Source organism: Felis catus, chromosome E2 (genome assembly GCF_018350175.1).
Source record: "Felis catus isolate Fca126 chromosome E2, F.catus_Fca126_mat1.0, whole genome shotgun sequence".
Classification (NCBI taxonomy): Eukaryota; Metazoa; Chordata; class Mammalia; order Carnivora; family Felidae; genus Felis; species Felis catus.
In genome coordinates, this window is record NC_058382.1 from 41,957,893 (window position 1) to 41,976,957 (window position 19,065).

Genomic DNA, 19,065 nt, shown 5'->3' on the forward strand with positions numbered 1-19,065 from the left:
TGAGTCTCAAGATTTGCCTGGCAACTTTGTCAGGAAGGGTCAGCAGTGAGACCATGAAGGCAGCTGAGATCTCATCACTCACTAGGGAAAACCACAGGGCCACCAGCATCTTATCGGCTCTGTAGCTCATTACTTAATGGCATCCCTTGGTAAGGTGCAGATGGCTGACATAAATCGGTTTGCACATTCTGAGGGCACCTGGGTGGCTCATGGGGTGACTGGGTGGCTCAGTCAGTTGAGCATCCAACTTCGGCTCAGGTCATGATCTCGCAGTTTGTGGCTTTGAGCCCCGCATCTGTGCTGACAGCTCAGAGCCTGGAGCCTGCTTTGGTTTCTGTGTCTCCCTCTCTCTGCCCCTCCCCAACTCACATTCATTCATTCATTCATTCATCCTCTCTCAAAACTAAACATTAAAAAACTTTTTAATAAAAAATTTTAAATAAAGAACTTGGTTTGCATATTAAGAAACACCACACCTTCAACCAAACAAGTGACTTTCTAACAGCAGGGTCTCAGGCACCATGGCAGGTCAATAAAGAGATGGATGCCACGTCTGCCATCTTCTGACACTCACTGACTAAAGCGCAGGTATCCAAGCCAGATGAGGGGGTGGGGGCTGGTCTGGGCAGGAACCCCCACAGAAAGAGGGTGGAGGTTGCACATTGGGAGCAACGAGGACGGATGACTTGGGTGGGGGTGAAGAGTCCCGGATCCTCAGCTATGGAGACTAGCAGACCATCTCTGACCTTCCAGACCAGGACAGAGATGCCTTGAAGATGGAAAAATTTGGAAAATGTCATAAAGTAAAACCAGAATCCGGCGCAGGGAGCTATGTCCACACTCTTCCGTAACCAGCTGCAGGAGACTGGCCAGCAGAGGCAAGGCACAGGTCCATTCCCAGCTGTGACTGACTCACAGGGAAATAAAAGGCAGCCAGAATTCCCTTCCTGGAGGGCAGGGGTGGGGGTGGGAAGGTTGAGAGTGGAGAGGCCCTGGGAGAGGAGGGCCTGGAAAGTAGCATATCATTCAGGGATACACTGAGCATTCTCTACCTGTCTAACACTATGTTAACAGCTACTCATCCAGATCCGAAGGAACATCCTAAATGATGTCATCCTCACATTTAAGCTGAAGAAATAAGACTCAAAGAGGCCAAGTGACCTGCCAAGGGTCATATGATGAAAACCTCAGTTGGTGACAGGTTCAAATCCAAGGCGTCCTCCCGCTCCAAAGATTTCGCTTCTCACAACTGGACTTGGGTTAACTTCTAGCTCTATCACCAAGTGGCTGTGTGACCTTGTTTGATTGCTTGGCTTCTTTGAACCTCAATTTCTTCGTCTCGGAAATGGAGAGAATTCACAGAATTATTTCAGAAATGAAAGGATTCATTCGCGTCCCATGTAGGTCACGTCTTGGACGGTGTCTGGTGCAGGGTAAGCCCTTGGCCTCTATGTGCCAGCTCTCTGTCCATCATCAGCTGCCATCTGCGCATCATCTTTCAAGAGACATATTAATATGCTGCCATTTTCCACCTTACCTGCTTCATCCTCTTCATTAAATCTATAGAAACTGTCTCGCAGAAAGAGTTATATGGCATTCGGGGAAAATACATGGGGAAGGATTACAGTCTCATCAATGAATTCCAATGATTTCCCCCCATGACATTTCAGAGCAGGCAAGAAATTTGCTTTTCCTAGAGAGTCAAATGACATTTAGAGAATTATGTTTTCTGTCTTATCGCAGGGAGATAATCCATCTAACCCTTCAACGTCTGATAGTCAATAAACCTCAGGAAGAAACCAAGTGAAAGGTAAACCCTCCAGAACGGCCCCCAAAGCCTTGTCTAGAAATCGCACCGGAGACCTGGCTGTACTGTGGAAGGGAGAGTGTAGGAGGGACCCCTGAGGACTGTCACCAATGAATTCTCAGCCTCGGTTTGAGAGCCAGAGGGGCTCTCAGAGATGTTCTAACCCATTCTTTTGTTTTTCTGTTTTTAATTTTACTATTTATTTTGAGTGGGACAGGGACAGCGCCAGTGGGGGAGGGGCGGAGAGGGGGTGGGGAGAGAGACAGAGAATCGCAAGCAGGCTCTGCACTCCCAGCACAGAGCCCAGTGCAGGGCTCAGACCCATGAAGCCACAAGATCATGACCTGAGCCAACACCAAGAGTTGGACACTTAATGCGCCCCTGTTCTAACCCATTTCTATACACTTCACAGAGAGGGAAATTGGGACTCAGGGAGGGGAAGTAACTTGTCCAATTAATTGTGATGTCTGAAACTTGTACCCAGGTCTCCTGACTCCCAGTCTGAGGCTCATCCTGGCACATTCAGCAACCTGGCCTTTGGGAACTGGGATTGGCCCCAAATCATAAGTCCTGGCTCCACCACTTAATGGGAGAAGGAGGGGGCCCTTAGCAGGTGGTCTGGCCTTCATTCCCTCACACGGTCAAAGGGGAATGCTAAAGTCAGCCTCACAGGCTGACTGTGAACAGAGTCCTGAGGTGAGGATGTGAACAGCCTGGCACAGACAGCTACAGCGGAAAGACCAGGTGAAGAAATGGAGAAAAGATGGCCACCGAGAAGCCCTTAAAAGAAAGCCAACCTGCAGATACCTTCATCTTGCCTCCAGAACTGTGAGAACAAACTTCTCTTGTCGAACCCCGGTGCCACACCCACTATTGATTGTGGTTATCTCTAGGTTTGGAAGCTCCAAGAGGTGCCCCAGTGCATCCCCTGAATTCCAGTTATACTCTTTCCTGCCCCCATTATACAGCAACAACCCCACCTCCCTGTGGTAACCAGTCATTCCCCTGCCGGGATTACAACTCCTTTCTCTGGCAGCTGGGGTACCTATGTGAGCCCAGTGTGACCAGGCAAAGGCTGTCACTTTAGGGGAGTCCTCACTGTGCCCTGAGTCCAGGAGGGCATTAAGTTATAGGGATGGAAAGCGCACAATCCCCAGACGGCCCACTGGGAGTGATGGGGAAAGAATCCACCCCTGCTTCCACCTCCTGTCCCCAGTCCAAGAAGCCATATCATCCCCAGCTGCAACCCAGCCACCCTCTACTTATTGGTGGGTCTCACAGGCTTTGTGTCAGTGACTGAGAGCAGTTCCACGATCCGTCAGCCCCCACCTTCTTCTGTTAGCATGCCATGGATTGGGTTCGGGGACGGAGTCAACAGCCTGAGTTGCCATCTGATCCAAAGCAGTGTTTGATGCCTTGAATAAAATATACCCTGGGGGGCACCTAGGTGGCCCAGTCGGTCAGGCATCCAACTTGATTTCAGCTCAGGTCATGATCTCACGGTTTGTGGGCTCAAGCCCCGCATCGGGCTCTGTACTGACAGTGTCGAATCAGCTTGGGATTCTCTCTCTCCCTCTCTCTCTGCCCCTCCCCTGTAGCGCCCTCTCTCAAAAATAAATACAAACATTTAAAACTTTGAAAAAGATACATCCTGAGAATACAAACGTGGTGGAATGGTGGACGCCCGGCGACGGACGGATGTTGCTTTACAGAAGGAAGCACCCCCACCCCATTCCCTGGGGGGCTCTGACCCACCACCCGCCCAGCTCTGCCAACTCTCTCCTCTCCGAGGCCGTCCTGACCTGGAAACTAGACAGTGATAGTCACACACTGATTGCAAGAGTAACATAAAATTACTCAGATCTTACTCTTCTATCCAACATAAAGCGGACGCATTTTCTCCTTTACCTGTGTGAGCTGAGCTCCTGTAGGCGAGGAAACAGTGACTTGCGGATGTGAGGTCACCTGGCCCTCAGGGGCAGACCTGAGATTGGAATGAAAGCCGTTTCCTCAGAGCCCCTGCTCCTCACACAAAAAGAGCTGAGGCACAGGCTGCCTCCCCCTCCCCCACCCTGCTGGGTCCCCTTCCCTTTCACTGCACCCGATGCCGTCCTACCTGTTCTTGCCAGCAAAATCTATGTTCAGTTTGTCTAAACAACTAAGTTGACCCCAAAACAGCCCCCACCCTGCAGAAGGACCCCTCCCTGAGCAACCAGCTTTATGAAATCTGGTGCTGAAATCTGGCTTGGGGTGGGGGGCAGCCAAACTCCCCACAAATGCTCTTTCAATGTATAAACTTAAAAGTAGCTTTTAGGAAACGGGTGTTTACTCCAAACCAGAAACTAAACATTTGTTCCCCCCGCCTTCTTTTTGTATCTTTGAGACGGTAATGGCTGTGAAGGCAATTGGGGTGGCATTTACAATTATAAGCAGGTTGATGCTGTTCGTCCACTGAGGGAGCACATCGGGGAACAGAAAAGAGCTGTTTCGGGGCTGACAGGATGTCACACAGCCCCGTGTGGTTCCCCAGCCACTGGGTGGTGGGGGCTGCGGGAGCTCTTCGAGAACCCGAACATTGCTTCAGCACGACGTGTGACCTCTGCTCTAGCTTCACGTGGATAAAAGGATAGAGGAGATTCTGGCATTCTGCCGTATTTAATGGCTTCCATAGAACCCACTGCTTAGCTGTCTTATGACCAAAATAAAAAACAAACAGTGTCCTGAGAGGTGCTTAGGTGTCAGGTGAAGCACTGGAATCCTGGGGCTGGCGTGGCAATTAGATCCTCGAGCATTTTGCTGCACAAACAAAGGGCTCCAGGCCTAGAGACTTTGACTGAGAAGGGGTAGGTGGGGTGGTCCAGAACTGCCCCCAGCTGGTTCCCACACTTGAAGGGGCTGGGGCTGCCTGAGGATCCCGCCACTCCCCCACCCTCAGCCTCAGGGCAGCCCTTCCTCAAGGGGCTCTCGCCTGCTGGGGCATCTCCCTGAGGATCTGGTTAAAATGCAGATTCTGATTCAGTAGTTTTAGAGTGGGCCTCAAAATTGGCTGGGAAGGAGAGAACACAATGAAACAAGACGCTGGGCCCAGCCAAGGTGACTGAGCACAGGTGGAGGACCAGCTGACAAATGGCGGAAGGAGGGGAGCTGGGGTCTGGGGGACGAGCAGATGTACACGGAGGCCCCTCTCTGCCACTTACTGGCTGTGTGACCTTGTACCAGTTACTTTCCTTCTCTGAGCTTCAGTTTCCTCTTCTGTAAACTGGGAATGGCATTACCTACCTCACAGGATCTGTGAATGCCTTAGATCAGGTTCCCGAGAAGCAGACCATGAGATGAGGCTATGGATCAGTGACTTTGCAGAGAACGTCCTCAGGAAAAAGAAAGAGAGAGGGAAGGGGAATCTGAAAGAAAGGTGAAGCAAGGATGCCGTAGCAAGGTCTTTGCTACCTGAAGTTCAGCCCAGGGATCTGCAGCAACAATCACACCTGGAGTTTGTTAGAAATGCAGAATTTCAAGGTCCACTCTAGAACTACTATATCAGAATCTGCATTAACAAGATCCCCAGGGAATATGAAGAGCATTGGTAGAGGACAAGACCAGAGATGCCCCAGCAGGGAAGAGCCGTCCTTGAGGAAGGGCTACCCTGAGGCTGGGGGTGGGGGAGTGGCAGGAACCTCACACAGCCCCCCTGGGCACCTCCCACCCTGGCAGCCCCTGGGCAGCCCTCTGAGGACAGGGATGCAGGTGTTGGAAGTGAAAGCAGAGGAGCAAGGGCATAGAAACAGCCACTGTGAACCAGAGGGGACAAAGTGGGACACTGATAATACCTGCCATAGGTGACCACTAAAGAGAGCAATGAATCCTTTAGGACTTCACCTCACATCTGTTCCCTGCCCTTTGCTTCCCGGTTCCTTGATGCCTCCTCTCCCTCTTTTCAGGCCATGAGCACCCAGTGGGTCAGACAGAGCCATACCGAGTACCTATTTGTCCTGGCTCCCTCCCTATGGGAGAAAGGACCACGACTGGGCGTGGCAAGTGAGGGCAAGTGGACCTCTGTTTAGGGATCATCCATTTGGTTTGGGGTCTTATCACCCTCCTCAGCTGCCTCTGCTGATGGCACCCAGCCCTCAGCCCACACTTGCAGTCTCAGGGGCTTGGAGCAGGCACCCTTCAGCTCCTTCCAGCAGGTGGCACTGGCTCCAGTCACATGGCCACGAGACGAGTCACCTGCTTCTCCCTCTCACCGGGCTTGCCAGGGCCTCTTGCCTTCACTCCCACCTCAGTTCCCCTTTCTTTCACACCGTGTCGCCCCGGTGTGAAGCTCAGTCTACTGACTCAGGACCTAAATACAGTCTGCCTGGCTCTCCTAACCACCCCCTGCCCGCTCTGGGCTGGATTCTGTTCTCCAGACACACACGCTGGTCAGAGCTTTCCTCCACAGAAGAACATGGTCTGAAATACCCTGCTACCTGCCCCACTTGCTCCCCAGCAGACACTGATGCTCTATTCCCTGAGCATGACCGTGGCCATGACACTTCCTTCCACCCAGGACAAAGCTTACCACTAGGTTGCTTCCCTAATCTCAGCACCATCTGGACTTGGCCCCGCATCCCTTCTAAGTCCTGGGGGCCTATGAAACTCCAAAGCAACAGGCAGGTCTGGCTCATGGGTGCAGAACTGACCTGTCTGGTCACACGGGGCCCTGCATTTTGGGTTGGATGCCCTGCTGTCCCCATCTTGCAAGTGTTAATTTTTATAGGGGTTTCCCATTTCCATTTTGCACTGGGCCCCCCAAATTAGCCAGCCGATCCTGATAACACATGATACCTTGCCAGAGACTCCCCGAAGTGATCTAACGGACATGCTGACCCCTGGCCCAAAGCACTGGGGAGGGTGAGCATTGTGCCCCCACACTCCACACTCCCCCAGCCCTCCTCACCCCTTTGTGGCCCTGCCCCAAGAGCCCAGTAGATGACCCCTTAGCTAGGACGGCAAGATTGTCACAGGTCAAGACTGGCCCGTGTTGGGTAGAAGAATCCATTCTGGTCCCAGTAATCTTCATCCAGAATCCCATGCATCAGAACAACTCCTTGAGATGTTTTATCCTGAAGTTTTCCCCTTTCCTACTCCCGTTCGGATGGAGAGCACTGGCTTTTAATTCCAAAGCCAAAGATGAGGGTTGCAGAGAGTTAAGAAGAGAAGGAGGGAACAGGGGCAGGGAGGCCTATGTTCTGCCCCCACCTGCTCCATGTGCCTGACACTTATGCTCACTAAACTCAGGTCCCATTAATCAGGCTAAGATTCAGGGACTCTAGCAGCCACCCACAAAGAAAATCTTGAGCAACCTAAGATTCTCAGCCAACATTTATAGCTGCATTATTGCACCCTAGAGACAGAATTCCCAGCCCTGGCTGTATGTGCACATCACCAGGGAGCTTTCAAACATCCACCTCCACCAGGTACCCTAACTCTGTTGGGTGGAACCCAGGGATGGGGGAGTCTGAAAAGTCCCCCAGGTGATACTCAAGTGCAGCTGAAGTTAAGCGATGCTGATCCAAGGGCCGCATTGGAGGCGTTCTGAGTCTATGCCCTCCTGCCTACCCTTTCCTCCCAGCACAATTCGATCTACTTAGCTGCACTGAGCAGCCAAGCCCCATCCACACTGGGTCAGAGGTCACCCAAAGTCAGCAGACCAAGGAGCAGTCGGGGTTCTGGATGTTCTCAGGCAGCTAGTCTGTTCTGGTCACTGGTTCTACTGGGACCCTGAGGCTCAGCCCCTGCTCTGCCCCAACTCTGGTCACTGGATCCCCTGCCCTGGGTACTTCCTTCTGGAGTAGCCACTGAGTGTGGATGGAAGAACCCAGAGGGTTGGGACAGAAGCTCTACATTCAAGCTCCTGGCCCTGCCACTTACCATGGACACTCAACAATGGGTAAGAAGATGGTGTGAGACAGCTGTGGCTTTTGCCTGGGCAGCATCCCATATGGTCTTGGTGGGACTACAGGTCAATGAGCCCCCTCCCCAGGCAGGAGGTGGACCCTTGACCCAAATGAGGCCAATCAGACTCTCTCTCCCAAGAATGTCTATCTTGGGCAGAGTGACCCAATCATTTAAGACAAATTACTCTGCCTGTTCCTTCCAGCAGAGGTCTGCTGGCTAAATCCGGGGTGTCACAGCTTCTGTCCTTTCAGGGAAGTTCCTCAGGTTAGGATGGCTATCATCAAATAACATCAAGGGAACATCAGACAAGAAACAAGTGTTGGCAAGGATGTGGAGAAAAGAGAACCCTTGTGCACAGTTGGTGGGAATGTAAACTGGTGCAGCCACTGTGGAAAACAGTATGGAGGTTCCTCAAAAAATTAAAAATACAACTACCCTATGATCCAGCAATCCCACTTCTGGGAATATATCCAAAGGAAACAAAATCAGCATCTCAAAGAGATATATGCACTGCCATGTTCATTGCAGCATCAGTCACAATAGCCAAGGTACGGAGACGGCCTAGGCATCCATCTGCAGATGAATGGCTTCACACACACACATGCACGCACATAAATACATGGAAATATTATTCAGGGGCGCCTCAGTGCATCAGTCGGTTAAGCATCTGACTCTTGATTTCGGCTCAGATCATGATCTTACGATTCATGAGTTTGAGCCCTTTGTCAAGCTCCATGCTGACAGTGCTGAGCCTTCTTGGGATTCTCTCTCTCTCCCTCTCCCACTGCCCCTCCCCTGCTTGCTCACTCTCTTTCTCAAAATGAATAAATAAACATTTAAAAAGAAGTATTATTCAGCCATGAGAAAGAAAGGAATCCTGCCATTTGCAACAACATAGATGGACTCTGAGGGCATTATGCTAGGTGAAATGAGTCAGACAGAGAAAGACAAATACTGTATTACTACTTATATGTGGAATCTAAAAACATAAAACACATAGAAACAGAGGAGGATGGTGGTTTTCCACGTGCTGGGGAAGAGAGGAAATGGAAAGAGGTTAGTAAAAGGGTACAAACTTTCAGCTGTAAGATGAATAAGGTCTGGGGATCTAATGTACAACATGGTGATTATAGTTAACAATATTGTATTATATACTTGAAAGTTACTAAGAGAGTAGATCTTAAATGTTCCCACCACAAAAAAAGAAATGGTAAATTTGTGAGGTGATGGAGGTATTAACGAACCCTGGCAATCATTTTGCAATATAGGTGTATGTATCAAATCATCACATTGTATCCCTTGAACTTACACAATGTTATAGGTCAATTATATCTCAATAAAGCAGAAAAAAACAAATTAGGGCAATAGTAAAAAAAAAACAAACAAACAAAAAAATAGAGGAAACACAAAACTGGAGATCATCCTTTTTTTAATAGAAATATCTGTGACAACTGTGTATAATTTTCAAGGTTAATGGCATCTTGATTCACAATAATGAAAGTCTTGTTTATCTACATATTAGTGTCCCGAAGCTAGCTTAATTTACATAATCATAAACTGCATTTCAACTGTCCTCATCAGCTTGTTCCCCATTTGATGAAAATGTAAATGGTAATTTTATTTGGGCTCAATTGCATATATACTGCATTTATGCAGCATCAGAAAATAGCATTTTAATTTAACCACCAAGTTGGGCTCATTACCAAAAAAAAAGAATATTGGTTAAAACACCAAGTCAGTTCCCCAAATGTCTTTGAAGGCTCTAGTCATTGTTGTATTATTGCCCAGTGGGTTTTAATTGTATTTGCTCAATGCTGGAAAAAGCTAGGACTTCACAATGAAAATGTCCTGTAGACTCCAAGCTACAGGTAGCCAGTGGACCCCAGGATTCTAAGATGGCTGGCTGGAAGGAGGCCACAATCGTGCAGGTACGATAGCCGGGTACTATAGCTCAGAAGAGTGAAGCCACTGGCCTAGGTCCATTTGCACAGCTCTAACAGAACAGCACAGACTGCCAGGTGTCTTAGCCCATTTGGGAAACTCTAACAGAACAGTACAGACTTGGTGGCTTATCACAAAAGAAATCTACTTCTCACAGTTCAGGAAGCTGAGAAGTCCAAGATCAAGGCACTGGCAGGTTCAGGGTCTGGTGAGAGCCCATCCCTGGTTGACAGACAGCCATCCGCACTCCGTGTCCTTACTTGGCAGAAGAAACAAGGGAACTCTCCAGGATGTCTTTTTTATAAGGACACTAATCCCATTCATGAGAGCATCACCCTTCGGACCGAACCACCTTCCAAAGGCCTCACCTCAAACGCCATCTCAGTGGGGTTGGGATTTCAACATACGTATCTTGGGGAGAACGCAAACATTCAGTCTATAACACCCGACCAAGGCCAGAGTGACGATGCAAGTTCAGAGGGACAGGCAGAAAGTCTTTAACGTTCACTAGGACTGTCGAGCTCGGGTTCCCAGGGAAGCAAAGGCAAAAGCAAGTTGAAAGGGTGGCCGGGGGCAGAGCTGAAGCAGGGTTCCCTGTGACACTACCCTTCACCACTGCCACTGCAGCGGGCGTTAGCCCACACGTCAGTACCTACAGCTCCCACCTCAGCTGGGGGCTTTGGCACCGCTCTCTGCCAGACGTGGTAAAAGCGTGAGAAAGGCAGAGCTCACAGGCATATCTTCAGAGCCCCCTGAGTTCACACCATCCCTGCACTCCACGGAAGTGGGACACGTTTCTTGCTAATCAAAGTTCTGCCTGACAGCTGTGTCCGACACACTGGCCACCACAACCGTATGACCCACAGCCGGGAGCAGATTGCACTACAGAGAAAACGGCCAAACGCCTGTTGGGGGCAAGGAAGCTGTTCTCGGCTGTGGACCAGCATGTGTTCCTAAGGCACAGTGGGCAAGACCAGAGGTTTCTCTAAGCACAGAGCGGGTCAAAGTGGAGAGGAGGGATGCATTTACTTACGGTGACTGTGAACAGCGCGTCGAGCCCTTTAGAGAGGATTCTCAGACTCTACGGTTCTCGGTAGACCAGAGACGAGACAGAGGCTGCAAGCCCTCACAGCTCCCATGCCTCTCCGCACACGTGAGACAGTTTGCCCGTTTCACAGCGCTTTTGTGACCTGCGCACACCTATGCCTTGTTAGCACTCCACAAGGCAGGCTTTCTCAAACATGCATCTCCTGGGGAGCCTGTTAAAACCGCAGAGGCCCAGGCCCCATCCAACACCTTCTGAATCTCTGCTGCATTAACAGGCATCACAGGTGGCTCTGGGGACCCTGATGAGAAAACAGCTCTTTATCCCTTATGGCCGGCTCAGGACCCAGGACCCCAGGCCCCAACCAAATTCCTAGTCCCCTTGGTGCAGAAAGCCTTTGTAATACCTTCCAAGGGCAGCTTTCTCTCCTGACTTTAAAATGACAGCAAAAAGTTCTGGTGAGCAAGATCGAGGCCACATTCTCTAAGAACTCTTTGCTGTAATTTACTCTCTCAGATTTACAGGCAAATATCTGATGAGTGCATGGGACTGGGCACTCAGTGATTTCCAAGCTCCAGCTTTTCCCTTCTAAGGACTGGTAATGACCTTAACTAGCACAGCAGGGGAGTTAGCCTCCACCTTGATCTGGTCTGCAAATGTCTGCATGAACCACATTGTTCTTGCAACAAACCCTGAGCTGGGACACTTGCTTCTTGTTCCTGGACCCCCGGATCCTGTGTGTTTACACATCTATTGCTTAGGGCAGACTGCAGAGACCTTCTAGTCACTATTCAGGTGCTTGGGGGCAGCCACATTTCCCTGCATCTGATCTGTATTCTCTCAGCACAATCAACAGCTTCCTGGGTGCCATGGCTCAAGGCTGTGTCATCTTAACCCTGGATCCCAAACTGAAACACACGGAGGCTGTGATACTTCCCGTGTGACACCATTATACATACCCACTAGCAGTAACTCAGGGCTAACGTTACGGTAGTGAGTTCCCTGTCACCGGAGGTATCCAAGCAATAATCGATCTACCATAGATCCGGAATGCCAGCAGCCACCAGCTAAAGCATTAGACCTCTTAACCAGTGGAGTCCTTCTGACTCCAGGTGTGTTTGATTCTGTGAATTTCAAATTTGACTTCTGCCAATGCATCATTAAAAACATCCCAATTCTGCCCACACAGCTCTCTGATACTGAGACTGGTTTTGCACAAAGTGGTAAAATACAATTTAAATGTCTTCTAAGTGTCAGAACCAGGAGAAAGAAAAACAAATTAATCCACAAAGAATTCCTTTTCAGTGGTTTTCAAGCCAGCTTGTGTCTGTCACCAAACCACAGGTGAAATGCTAATAAAACTCAGCCTGCAACAACAGCATAACAATTTAAATATGGCCTATTTTTCCAAAGAAATAGAATGTATTTCCAAACATGGCCTTTTTAATGAGTGCCAACTTTCTTATAAGAAGATGATTACAAAAGAGCAAAGGTCTCCTCAAGACTGAGATGAGGTGGAGTCCACAGTGAACGGCAGAGGGGATGACCCAAGAGGCCCGCGGGTGGGATGGAAGACCCCCCTTTAGGGGATCTAGCAGGAGGGGTCCTGAGAGAAGAGGCAACCGGCAAAACATGGTGATGAAGCCGCTACACCTTTCAGCCTAATTTGAAGAGACAGGGCCGCGGGGACCTCCCACTTTGCACACTGAGCGCTCACAGCAGCACGGGAAGGGGTGTGCTGGCTGTCCCCGTCACAGGGTCAGAGCACGCACGTGGGGTCCCGCAGCACAGACACTGGCCGCCTGCTGCCCACATCAGCCTCCCCTATGCCCTGCACTGCCTACCCCGCCTTTCTCAAACACACAGATCTTTCTCCACTTCCCCGCTGTCGCGCCTTCTCTTCTTATCTACCTCGGCCTTCCTCCAAACGCAGTTTCAAAAATCACCTCCTCCGTGTCGTCTTCCGTGACTTGCTGTGTAATGTTGAATACTGCCTGCTGGGGACTTAGGAGCCTCCAAATTTGTCCTCTGCCCGCCCCTTCCTGAGGGTTCCCACTGGGATGAGGCTATTAAAAGATATGCCCAAGCAATCCAGCCATTTTCCGAAACTTGCAGAGACATGGATACTATGCTCATGGCCTGGAAGGCAAGCACCTGGGCCTGTGCTCTGGAGTCAGGCAGGGTCACAATCACAGTCCAGTGGGCACCCTGCTGTGTGATCTCCGAGTCTCAATTCCCTCAGCCGAGACACAGAGATAACAGTTCCTCCATTGAGTTGCTGAAAGGTCGTAATGAAATAAAATCGGCGGGAGCACCCAGCAGCATGGTTCTCAGTAAATGCCATTGTCTTCCCCTTCGTGCAGAGCTACCTACTGTGCGATTTTAGATCACACGGTACCTCAATCTTATCATCTGTAGAAAAGGCAGGCATGCTCTCAGCTTCTGATTTCACTGCTCAAGAGAGAAGCTTATGTAAAAAAAAAAAAATTATAATGGACTTCATTTATTCCAATATTTACTGAATATTCCATTTATTCACACTATCATGTCAGTGTGAAATAGTCATCCATTCTTCCTAAACAACGCAGGAATTACCGGCTGTCATTTCTAAGAGGATTAAGAGATCGTCACCCATTAAGGACACGCTGTTAGCAGGGAAAAGCAAGGCCCCTGGAAGAGGCCTGGTTCCTGGGTGTGGGAGGAGGAAGGGCCCACACTCCTTCTGCTGCCCAGGGGTCCCCCCAGCTGTGTGTGTAAAAGGGTCTCACATCATCCCCACCACAACATTTGAGGCTGGTTGCATACTCCATTTTACAGACGAGGAAACTGAGGTTCAGAAAGGTCTGCTGGGTTCAGGCTCAGAGCTCTCGGCTCACCTCCGCCCCAGCCACTGCGGAGGGATAGCTGCACTGTAGAGAAGGTGGAGGCGCATGTGAGATTCTCCAGCGCCACACAAGGGATATGGAAGGACAGGAGTTCCTGGAGCACCCACCTCCCTCCACTTTCAGAGGGGGGAGGGGAGATGCACACAAGGAGAAAAGCGGGGCTGTTGCAAACAGCAGGACTCAAGATCAGATTCATGACACTCTCCTATAATCCTCTGCAATACTGTAGAAGCGCCAGTGTTTGAATCCACATAGGAAAGAAAAGCAAAATTCGAGTATCTTCATGCACTCATAGAAGACAATTCTCAAGGGTGTCTCAAGGTTAAACTAGAACAGTCCCAGTTTATGCAAAATAACGGTTTACTGTTGCCCCACTTGCTCTCAAGAGTATCCAGATATATAAGATCATCCCACATCTGTGGTTCTCAACCTTGGTGACACATTACAATCACCTGGGGAGCTTTGTAAACAAGATTAAGTCAAAATCTATGGAGGTGAGATCCAGTCATTGGTCATTCTTTTTAAGCTTTTCCCAGCGATTTTAATTGTGCTGCTAAGACTGAAGGCCGCTGTCCCGGGTAGAAGAAACGACTCCCTTCTTTTGCAAAGGGGACTCAGGTGCAACGATGGCAGCTCACAGGTGGGACCCCAAGGAGCTCGGAGCTGCTCTGCCCACGGGAGAATCGGGCAGCCGAGCAGGGAGCAGGTGGCTGGGTCCAGCTGACCCCAATCAGGCTGCACCTGCTGTTCATCTGCCTGATTGAATTTACTTACCTGCCTACTTCTGGAAAGATCGGAAGCTCTGTGGCGGTTCCTGTTGGGCACCAGCAGATCATTAGTGCTCACCCGGCTCCCACAGAGGCAATGCGGGAAGTCACTGGTTTCACCTTGAAGTGAAGAAGGAGGACCTGGAGAGACAGATTTTCCACACATTTTGGAGAGGTTCTGCCAGAGAATTCCATTGAGGCATGTGAAGTCAGGCTACTACTGGCAAGAACAGCACCAGAGCCCAGGGTACAAATGTGTCCTGCACAGGGTCTCCGGAACAGATTGTTTCCAAAACTGCATCTATCCTAATTAAGGCTGCCAGGCAAGTCTCTGGCCCCTCATCCAACTCCAGGGAGGTTCTTGGGGAGAGAAGGGCTGCCCTCTCCTTGTCCCCGCCACAGAGAGCAGAGTCTGTCCTCAGGCGGCTCCCCTGGGTTTTGAATCATTTTTACAGCTCTGGCATTTGCATTCCGGACTACAAGACGTTTCCAAGAGCAGAACATAACAGGGGAGGTTTGAGAGATTTCCTCTTTCTAAAGAGGGGCAGCAAACATCACTGCAGCTAGACCCGGACGGATACATTCCAGCTACATAACACATTACACTTCTCAGTGTTTTTCAGACTGTATCCCTAACAAACTCTCTGAGAGTGTATTAGGAGGTTGTGTTCATGAAATACTATTTGGGAAGCTTCAGAGTATTTGGGAAACCTTTGTCATTCATGGATGGAACACTCACAATTTTGACTCAGGAGTGAGAAACGTTACCAAATTACTTCCCCATAAAAGTAAAACAATTTATCTCACACACACACACACACACACACACACACACACACACACATCTGTCTTGTGATTTTCAAACTTTCTGATCTTTGCCAATCTGGAAAATGAAAACGATTACCTCCACGTCATTATAACTCACCTTTTATTAGTGAGACTGAGTAATTTTTCACATACCTAAGAAACAGTTTTACTTCCTTCTCCGTGGATTCCATTTATATCCTTTGCCCACTTTTCTACTGGGCTCATAATTCTTGCTTATTTATTTGTAGACTCTCTTTCTATATGAGAGAAACCAGCCCTTCCTCTGCAGTATGCAAACAACTTTGCAGTTTGATGTCTTGTTTTGATTTTATTTACGGTCCAAATAGCTGAGTCCATTTTAATGTAACTGAATGTATTAATATTTTCCTTTGTGGTTTCTGGGTTTTGAAACTTTAGAAAGTATTATAAGGAAAACAACTTTCATTGTTTCTTTAGTATGAGATTTTGATGGGACTAAGCCAGGCCCGAAAGCATTCAGTTGAAAAATATTCAAAGAAAATCATGACCAAATGTCACTCTTTCTGTGTGTCAAGATCATGGCACCCAAAGAGAAAGCCGACAAAATACATCATCCATTATCAGATTTGGTCCACGGTGGAGCTTCCCATCTGAGGGACTATTTCCCATGAGACATCATGATCTAGAATTCCCAGCTCCTGGGCAATTAAATGCCCCTCCATAGCGAGGTCCTGGTTACATTACTCTTATTTATTTGTAAGCCATTCTAGAAATTCTTCTAAGATTAGGGGGGGTCTCTTTCTATCAAACCCACAACTGCCATGTCAGTTGGGGTCTCCCAGAAGACATTAAATGGTAATACCTGCATGCCACAAGTGAGACAGGGTCAACATATATACCAGGGAGACTTCTTCTGTAGGCATTTATATGTGCTCATCTGTTTCTAGGGATTCCACTGCTCCCCTGAGTCACCAAACCCTTCAATGGGCCTTCTGCCTCAGTTTCCTGTTTGGTCTCCAAATACACCCCTGGACATGGATGCCTGCCCTGAGCATCGGCACGGCAGCTGGTGGTCTGACGTCAACCTGCCCCAGCCCACGCCACCCTGTCAGTCCTGCCTTCTCCCTCCAGCCAGTCCAGACTCTGGGTCAAAGAACCCCTCCTGGAGGCGCGTGAAGAAGCACCCACATGTGGGGACAGGCTTTGCCCAATTGACTCTTACACTGTCATGCAGATGCTGGGGAAACTGAGGCACAGGACAGGTATGAATCTCCTGGTGGTAAGGGAGCCTAGAGCCTCTCTTCAGCATTAAAACAGAGACTCCTAGGAATGGAAACCTGGCAATACCCTCATCACAGCACCTGTTTTCCCTTCCAAGTCCCCAAAGCCTCTGGACTTCAACCTGGGACCCAAGCATGTGACTGGGTATCCTGAACCCTTTCAAGGTCCTGCAAACAGAGCTGGTCCGTTTGCTCAGACTTCCTTGCTTGGGTCTCCAGGACACCTCCTTGCTCTTCTGAGCCCTCTCCTCAAAAAACCCTGGCCATTTCTCAAGTTTTCATGGGGTATAGAAACATCCCCACCAATTGATCTTGTGGTTAGGATAGCATAGTTCCTAAATGAGAGTACTCCTAGCCCGAGTGATCATTTATTAGTGCAGAAGAAAGTTAAAGCTTCAGAGAGGGTGAGCCTTGCCCAAGGTCAAAATCTTGTTGGCTTCCAAGCCAGAATCAGAGCCCAAGCCTGCTGATTCCCAGCCCAGTGCCACTCCACAACCCGCTGTGGCTCCCAGACCAACTGTCTCCCACTTTCTTGAGGGACTCTCCTGGTGAGAACTCTGGGGTTTTTGTTTGTTTGTTTGTTTGTTTGCTTTTAATTCTATCTGGGACGAAAAGAGAACAGGTTGACTTTGTAATGTCGTCAAATATTAAGCTTGATTTCCCAGCTACTGACATCCAAATTGCCAGTGAGCTTGAAAGTCCCAGTGGAGGCTGCTGGCTGTGCTGATAGAATGAGGCTTGCAGCTAGGGAGGAGGGGAAGCATCCCTCAGCTTCAAGGGGAGCACGAGTGAGGGGCGGGGGGGTGGGGACTGCAGAGCAGGTGGCCGCCAGGAAGCCAGGGACAGGGCAGCAGCCCATTAAAACAGATCAGGGTAAGGGTCCTCCATTAAAATTTTAAGCCACAGGCACTCCATGACCACGCACACTTGAAATGCCGTCCCTGGGAGACGGAAGCCAAGAGGCTGTTAAGGTTATTGTGTGAAGTTGCCAAAAATTGAAACCATAACGCATCCCTTGTCCTTCGGAAATCTTTCGAAAGAAAAGTTCTCCACGACATGGAACACACTGTGCAAATGGAGGAAGGAAAAGAAAGTTTTTCTGAGAGTCATGTCAATGTGTCCTCATTATTTGAGAGGGCAGAGTCAGAAAAATGCCTGGAGTGAGAAAAATGGGCTCTCGACACTAGAAAACTCTGGATTTGGTCTCTGGCCTCACACATTTGTTTACTGGGCAGGGGACAACCCCTTGGAACCTTGGTTGCCCCATTTGTAAAATGAGGCTAATAGCGCTTTCCTCCAAGGGTTGTATTGAGGCGTAAATGGACTGTGTTACAAAGCACCTGGAACGGGAGCCCACTTCATGAGCTGGTTGTGCCTCCTCTCCTTTTAGAGCTTGAAATGGCCTTTCTGACGTGCTTATCTCAATGCGTTCATTTTTCATACGGGGAAACTGAGTCCCAGATGTGAAGTGACTTACCCGTGGCCCTCAGCAAGCTCCAGGCAGAATCGAAGTCAATTCTTCTGATTCTCCCACATCAAGAAACACCTCCTCTCAAACTACCCCCTCCCTGCTTCTCCCCAGAAGTTCACCATCTCTTAAATAGTCAGCAGGAGGGAGGGGGAGACAGGTGGCTGGGTGCCACTGCCGTCTATCTTCAGCAACTGCTTTCTAAGGCAAGGCTGATAGTTAACCCTGCAACCCAAGCGATCCCTGTGTGACCGCCTCCGAGAAATCTGAGTCCAGTGAGAGGAGGCATAGAAGGAAAAGAGACAGAGGGGCAGAGGGAGGAGAGACAACGAACAGCGGGGAGCGCCAGAGGGATTCCTCGTGAGATGAAGATTCGCTCTGACATTGTTTTCAAACGAGTGCAGGGGAGAGAACCACAGACAGCGATGGCCAGATACGCAGAACCAATGAGGGAGAGTACAAATGCCCCTGAACTGAGAACACATCTTCGGAGAGGAGTCCCTGTGAGCAAACGGTGCTTGCTGACGTACAAAGGGATTGGAGGCCCGGCCAGGCTTCCGACAGTGAGTGACGCCACAGTGGAGGCATTATCTGGAGTTGAGTAAGGCAAAGAGCTCTTGTTTTTCTTTCTTTCTGTCCTCTGTCTTGATGGAATGTTCTGATCTTTGCACTGCCATATACAAGTAGAATTTAGCTCTTTCCACACATTTTTGTGTAGCATTGGGGGTATTTCCGGTAACTAAAACATTTTCTCCTCTAAGAAGCTGAGGGATGGAGTGGAGCCATGTGCCCACCACCCACCCACACCCCGATTTTACTGCCCTGCAACCTAAGTTGGCAAAACACTCCCACGTGTGTCCTCAACTACTCTCTATTACCACATTCATGACACGTCTGACACCACGTGGGGCTTTTCCATACATCAAGTGTCACAGACTATGAGTCTGGAGTTCTCTCTTGTCCAGCAAGAGAACAGAGGCAGAACTGAATATGAGAGAGGCTAATGCTGGGAGGAGACAAAAACCCTGAACAAGGGTTTCGTCTCCATATTTATAGAGCTCGCAAGATATTACCCATGTGGTGAACGTGAAGAAAACAAGATCTCACACATGCGAACATGGAGAAGACAATCGGTCATCATCAACT

The 19,065-nt window shown here is 49.4% G+C and overlaps 1 long non-coding RNA gene across 1 annotated transcript in view; it reads right to left on the reverse strand.

Moving 5' to 3' along the window:
* Nucleotides 1-19,065, reverse strand: part of LOC109494907 — an 801,993-nt gene that overhangs the window by 587,069 nt on the left and 195,859 nt on the right. The window contains exon 11 of the long non-coding RNA XR_006590427.1: nt 14,393-14,526. This is a non-coding gene — a long non-coding RNA (uncharacterized LOC109494907). The remainder of the gene's footprint in view (nt 1-14,392; nt 14,527-19,065) is intronic.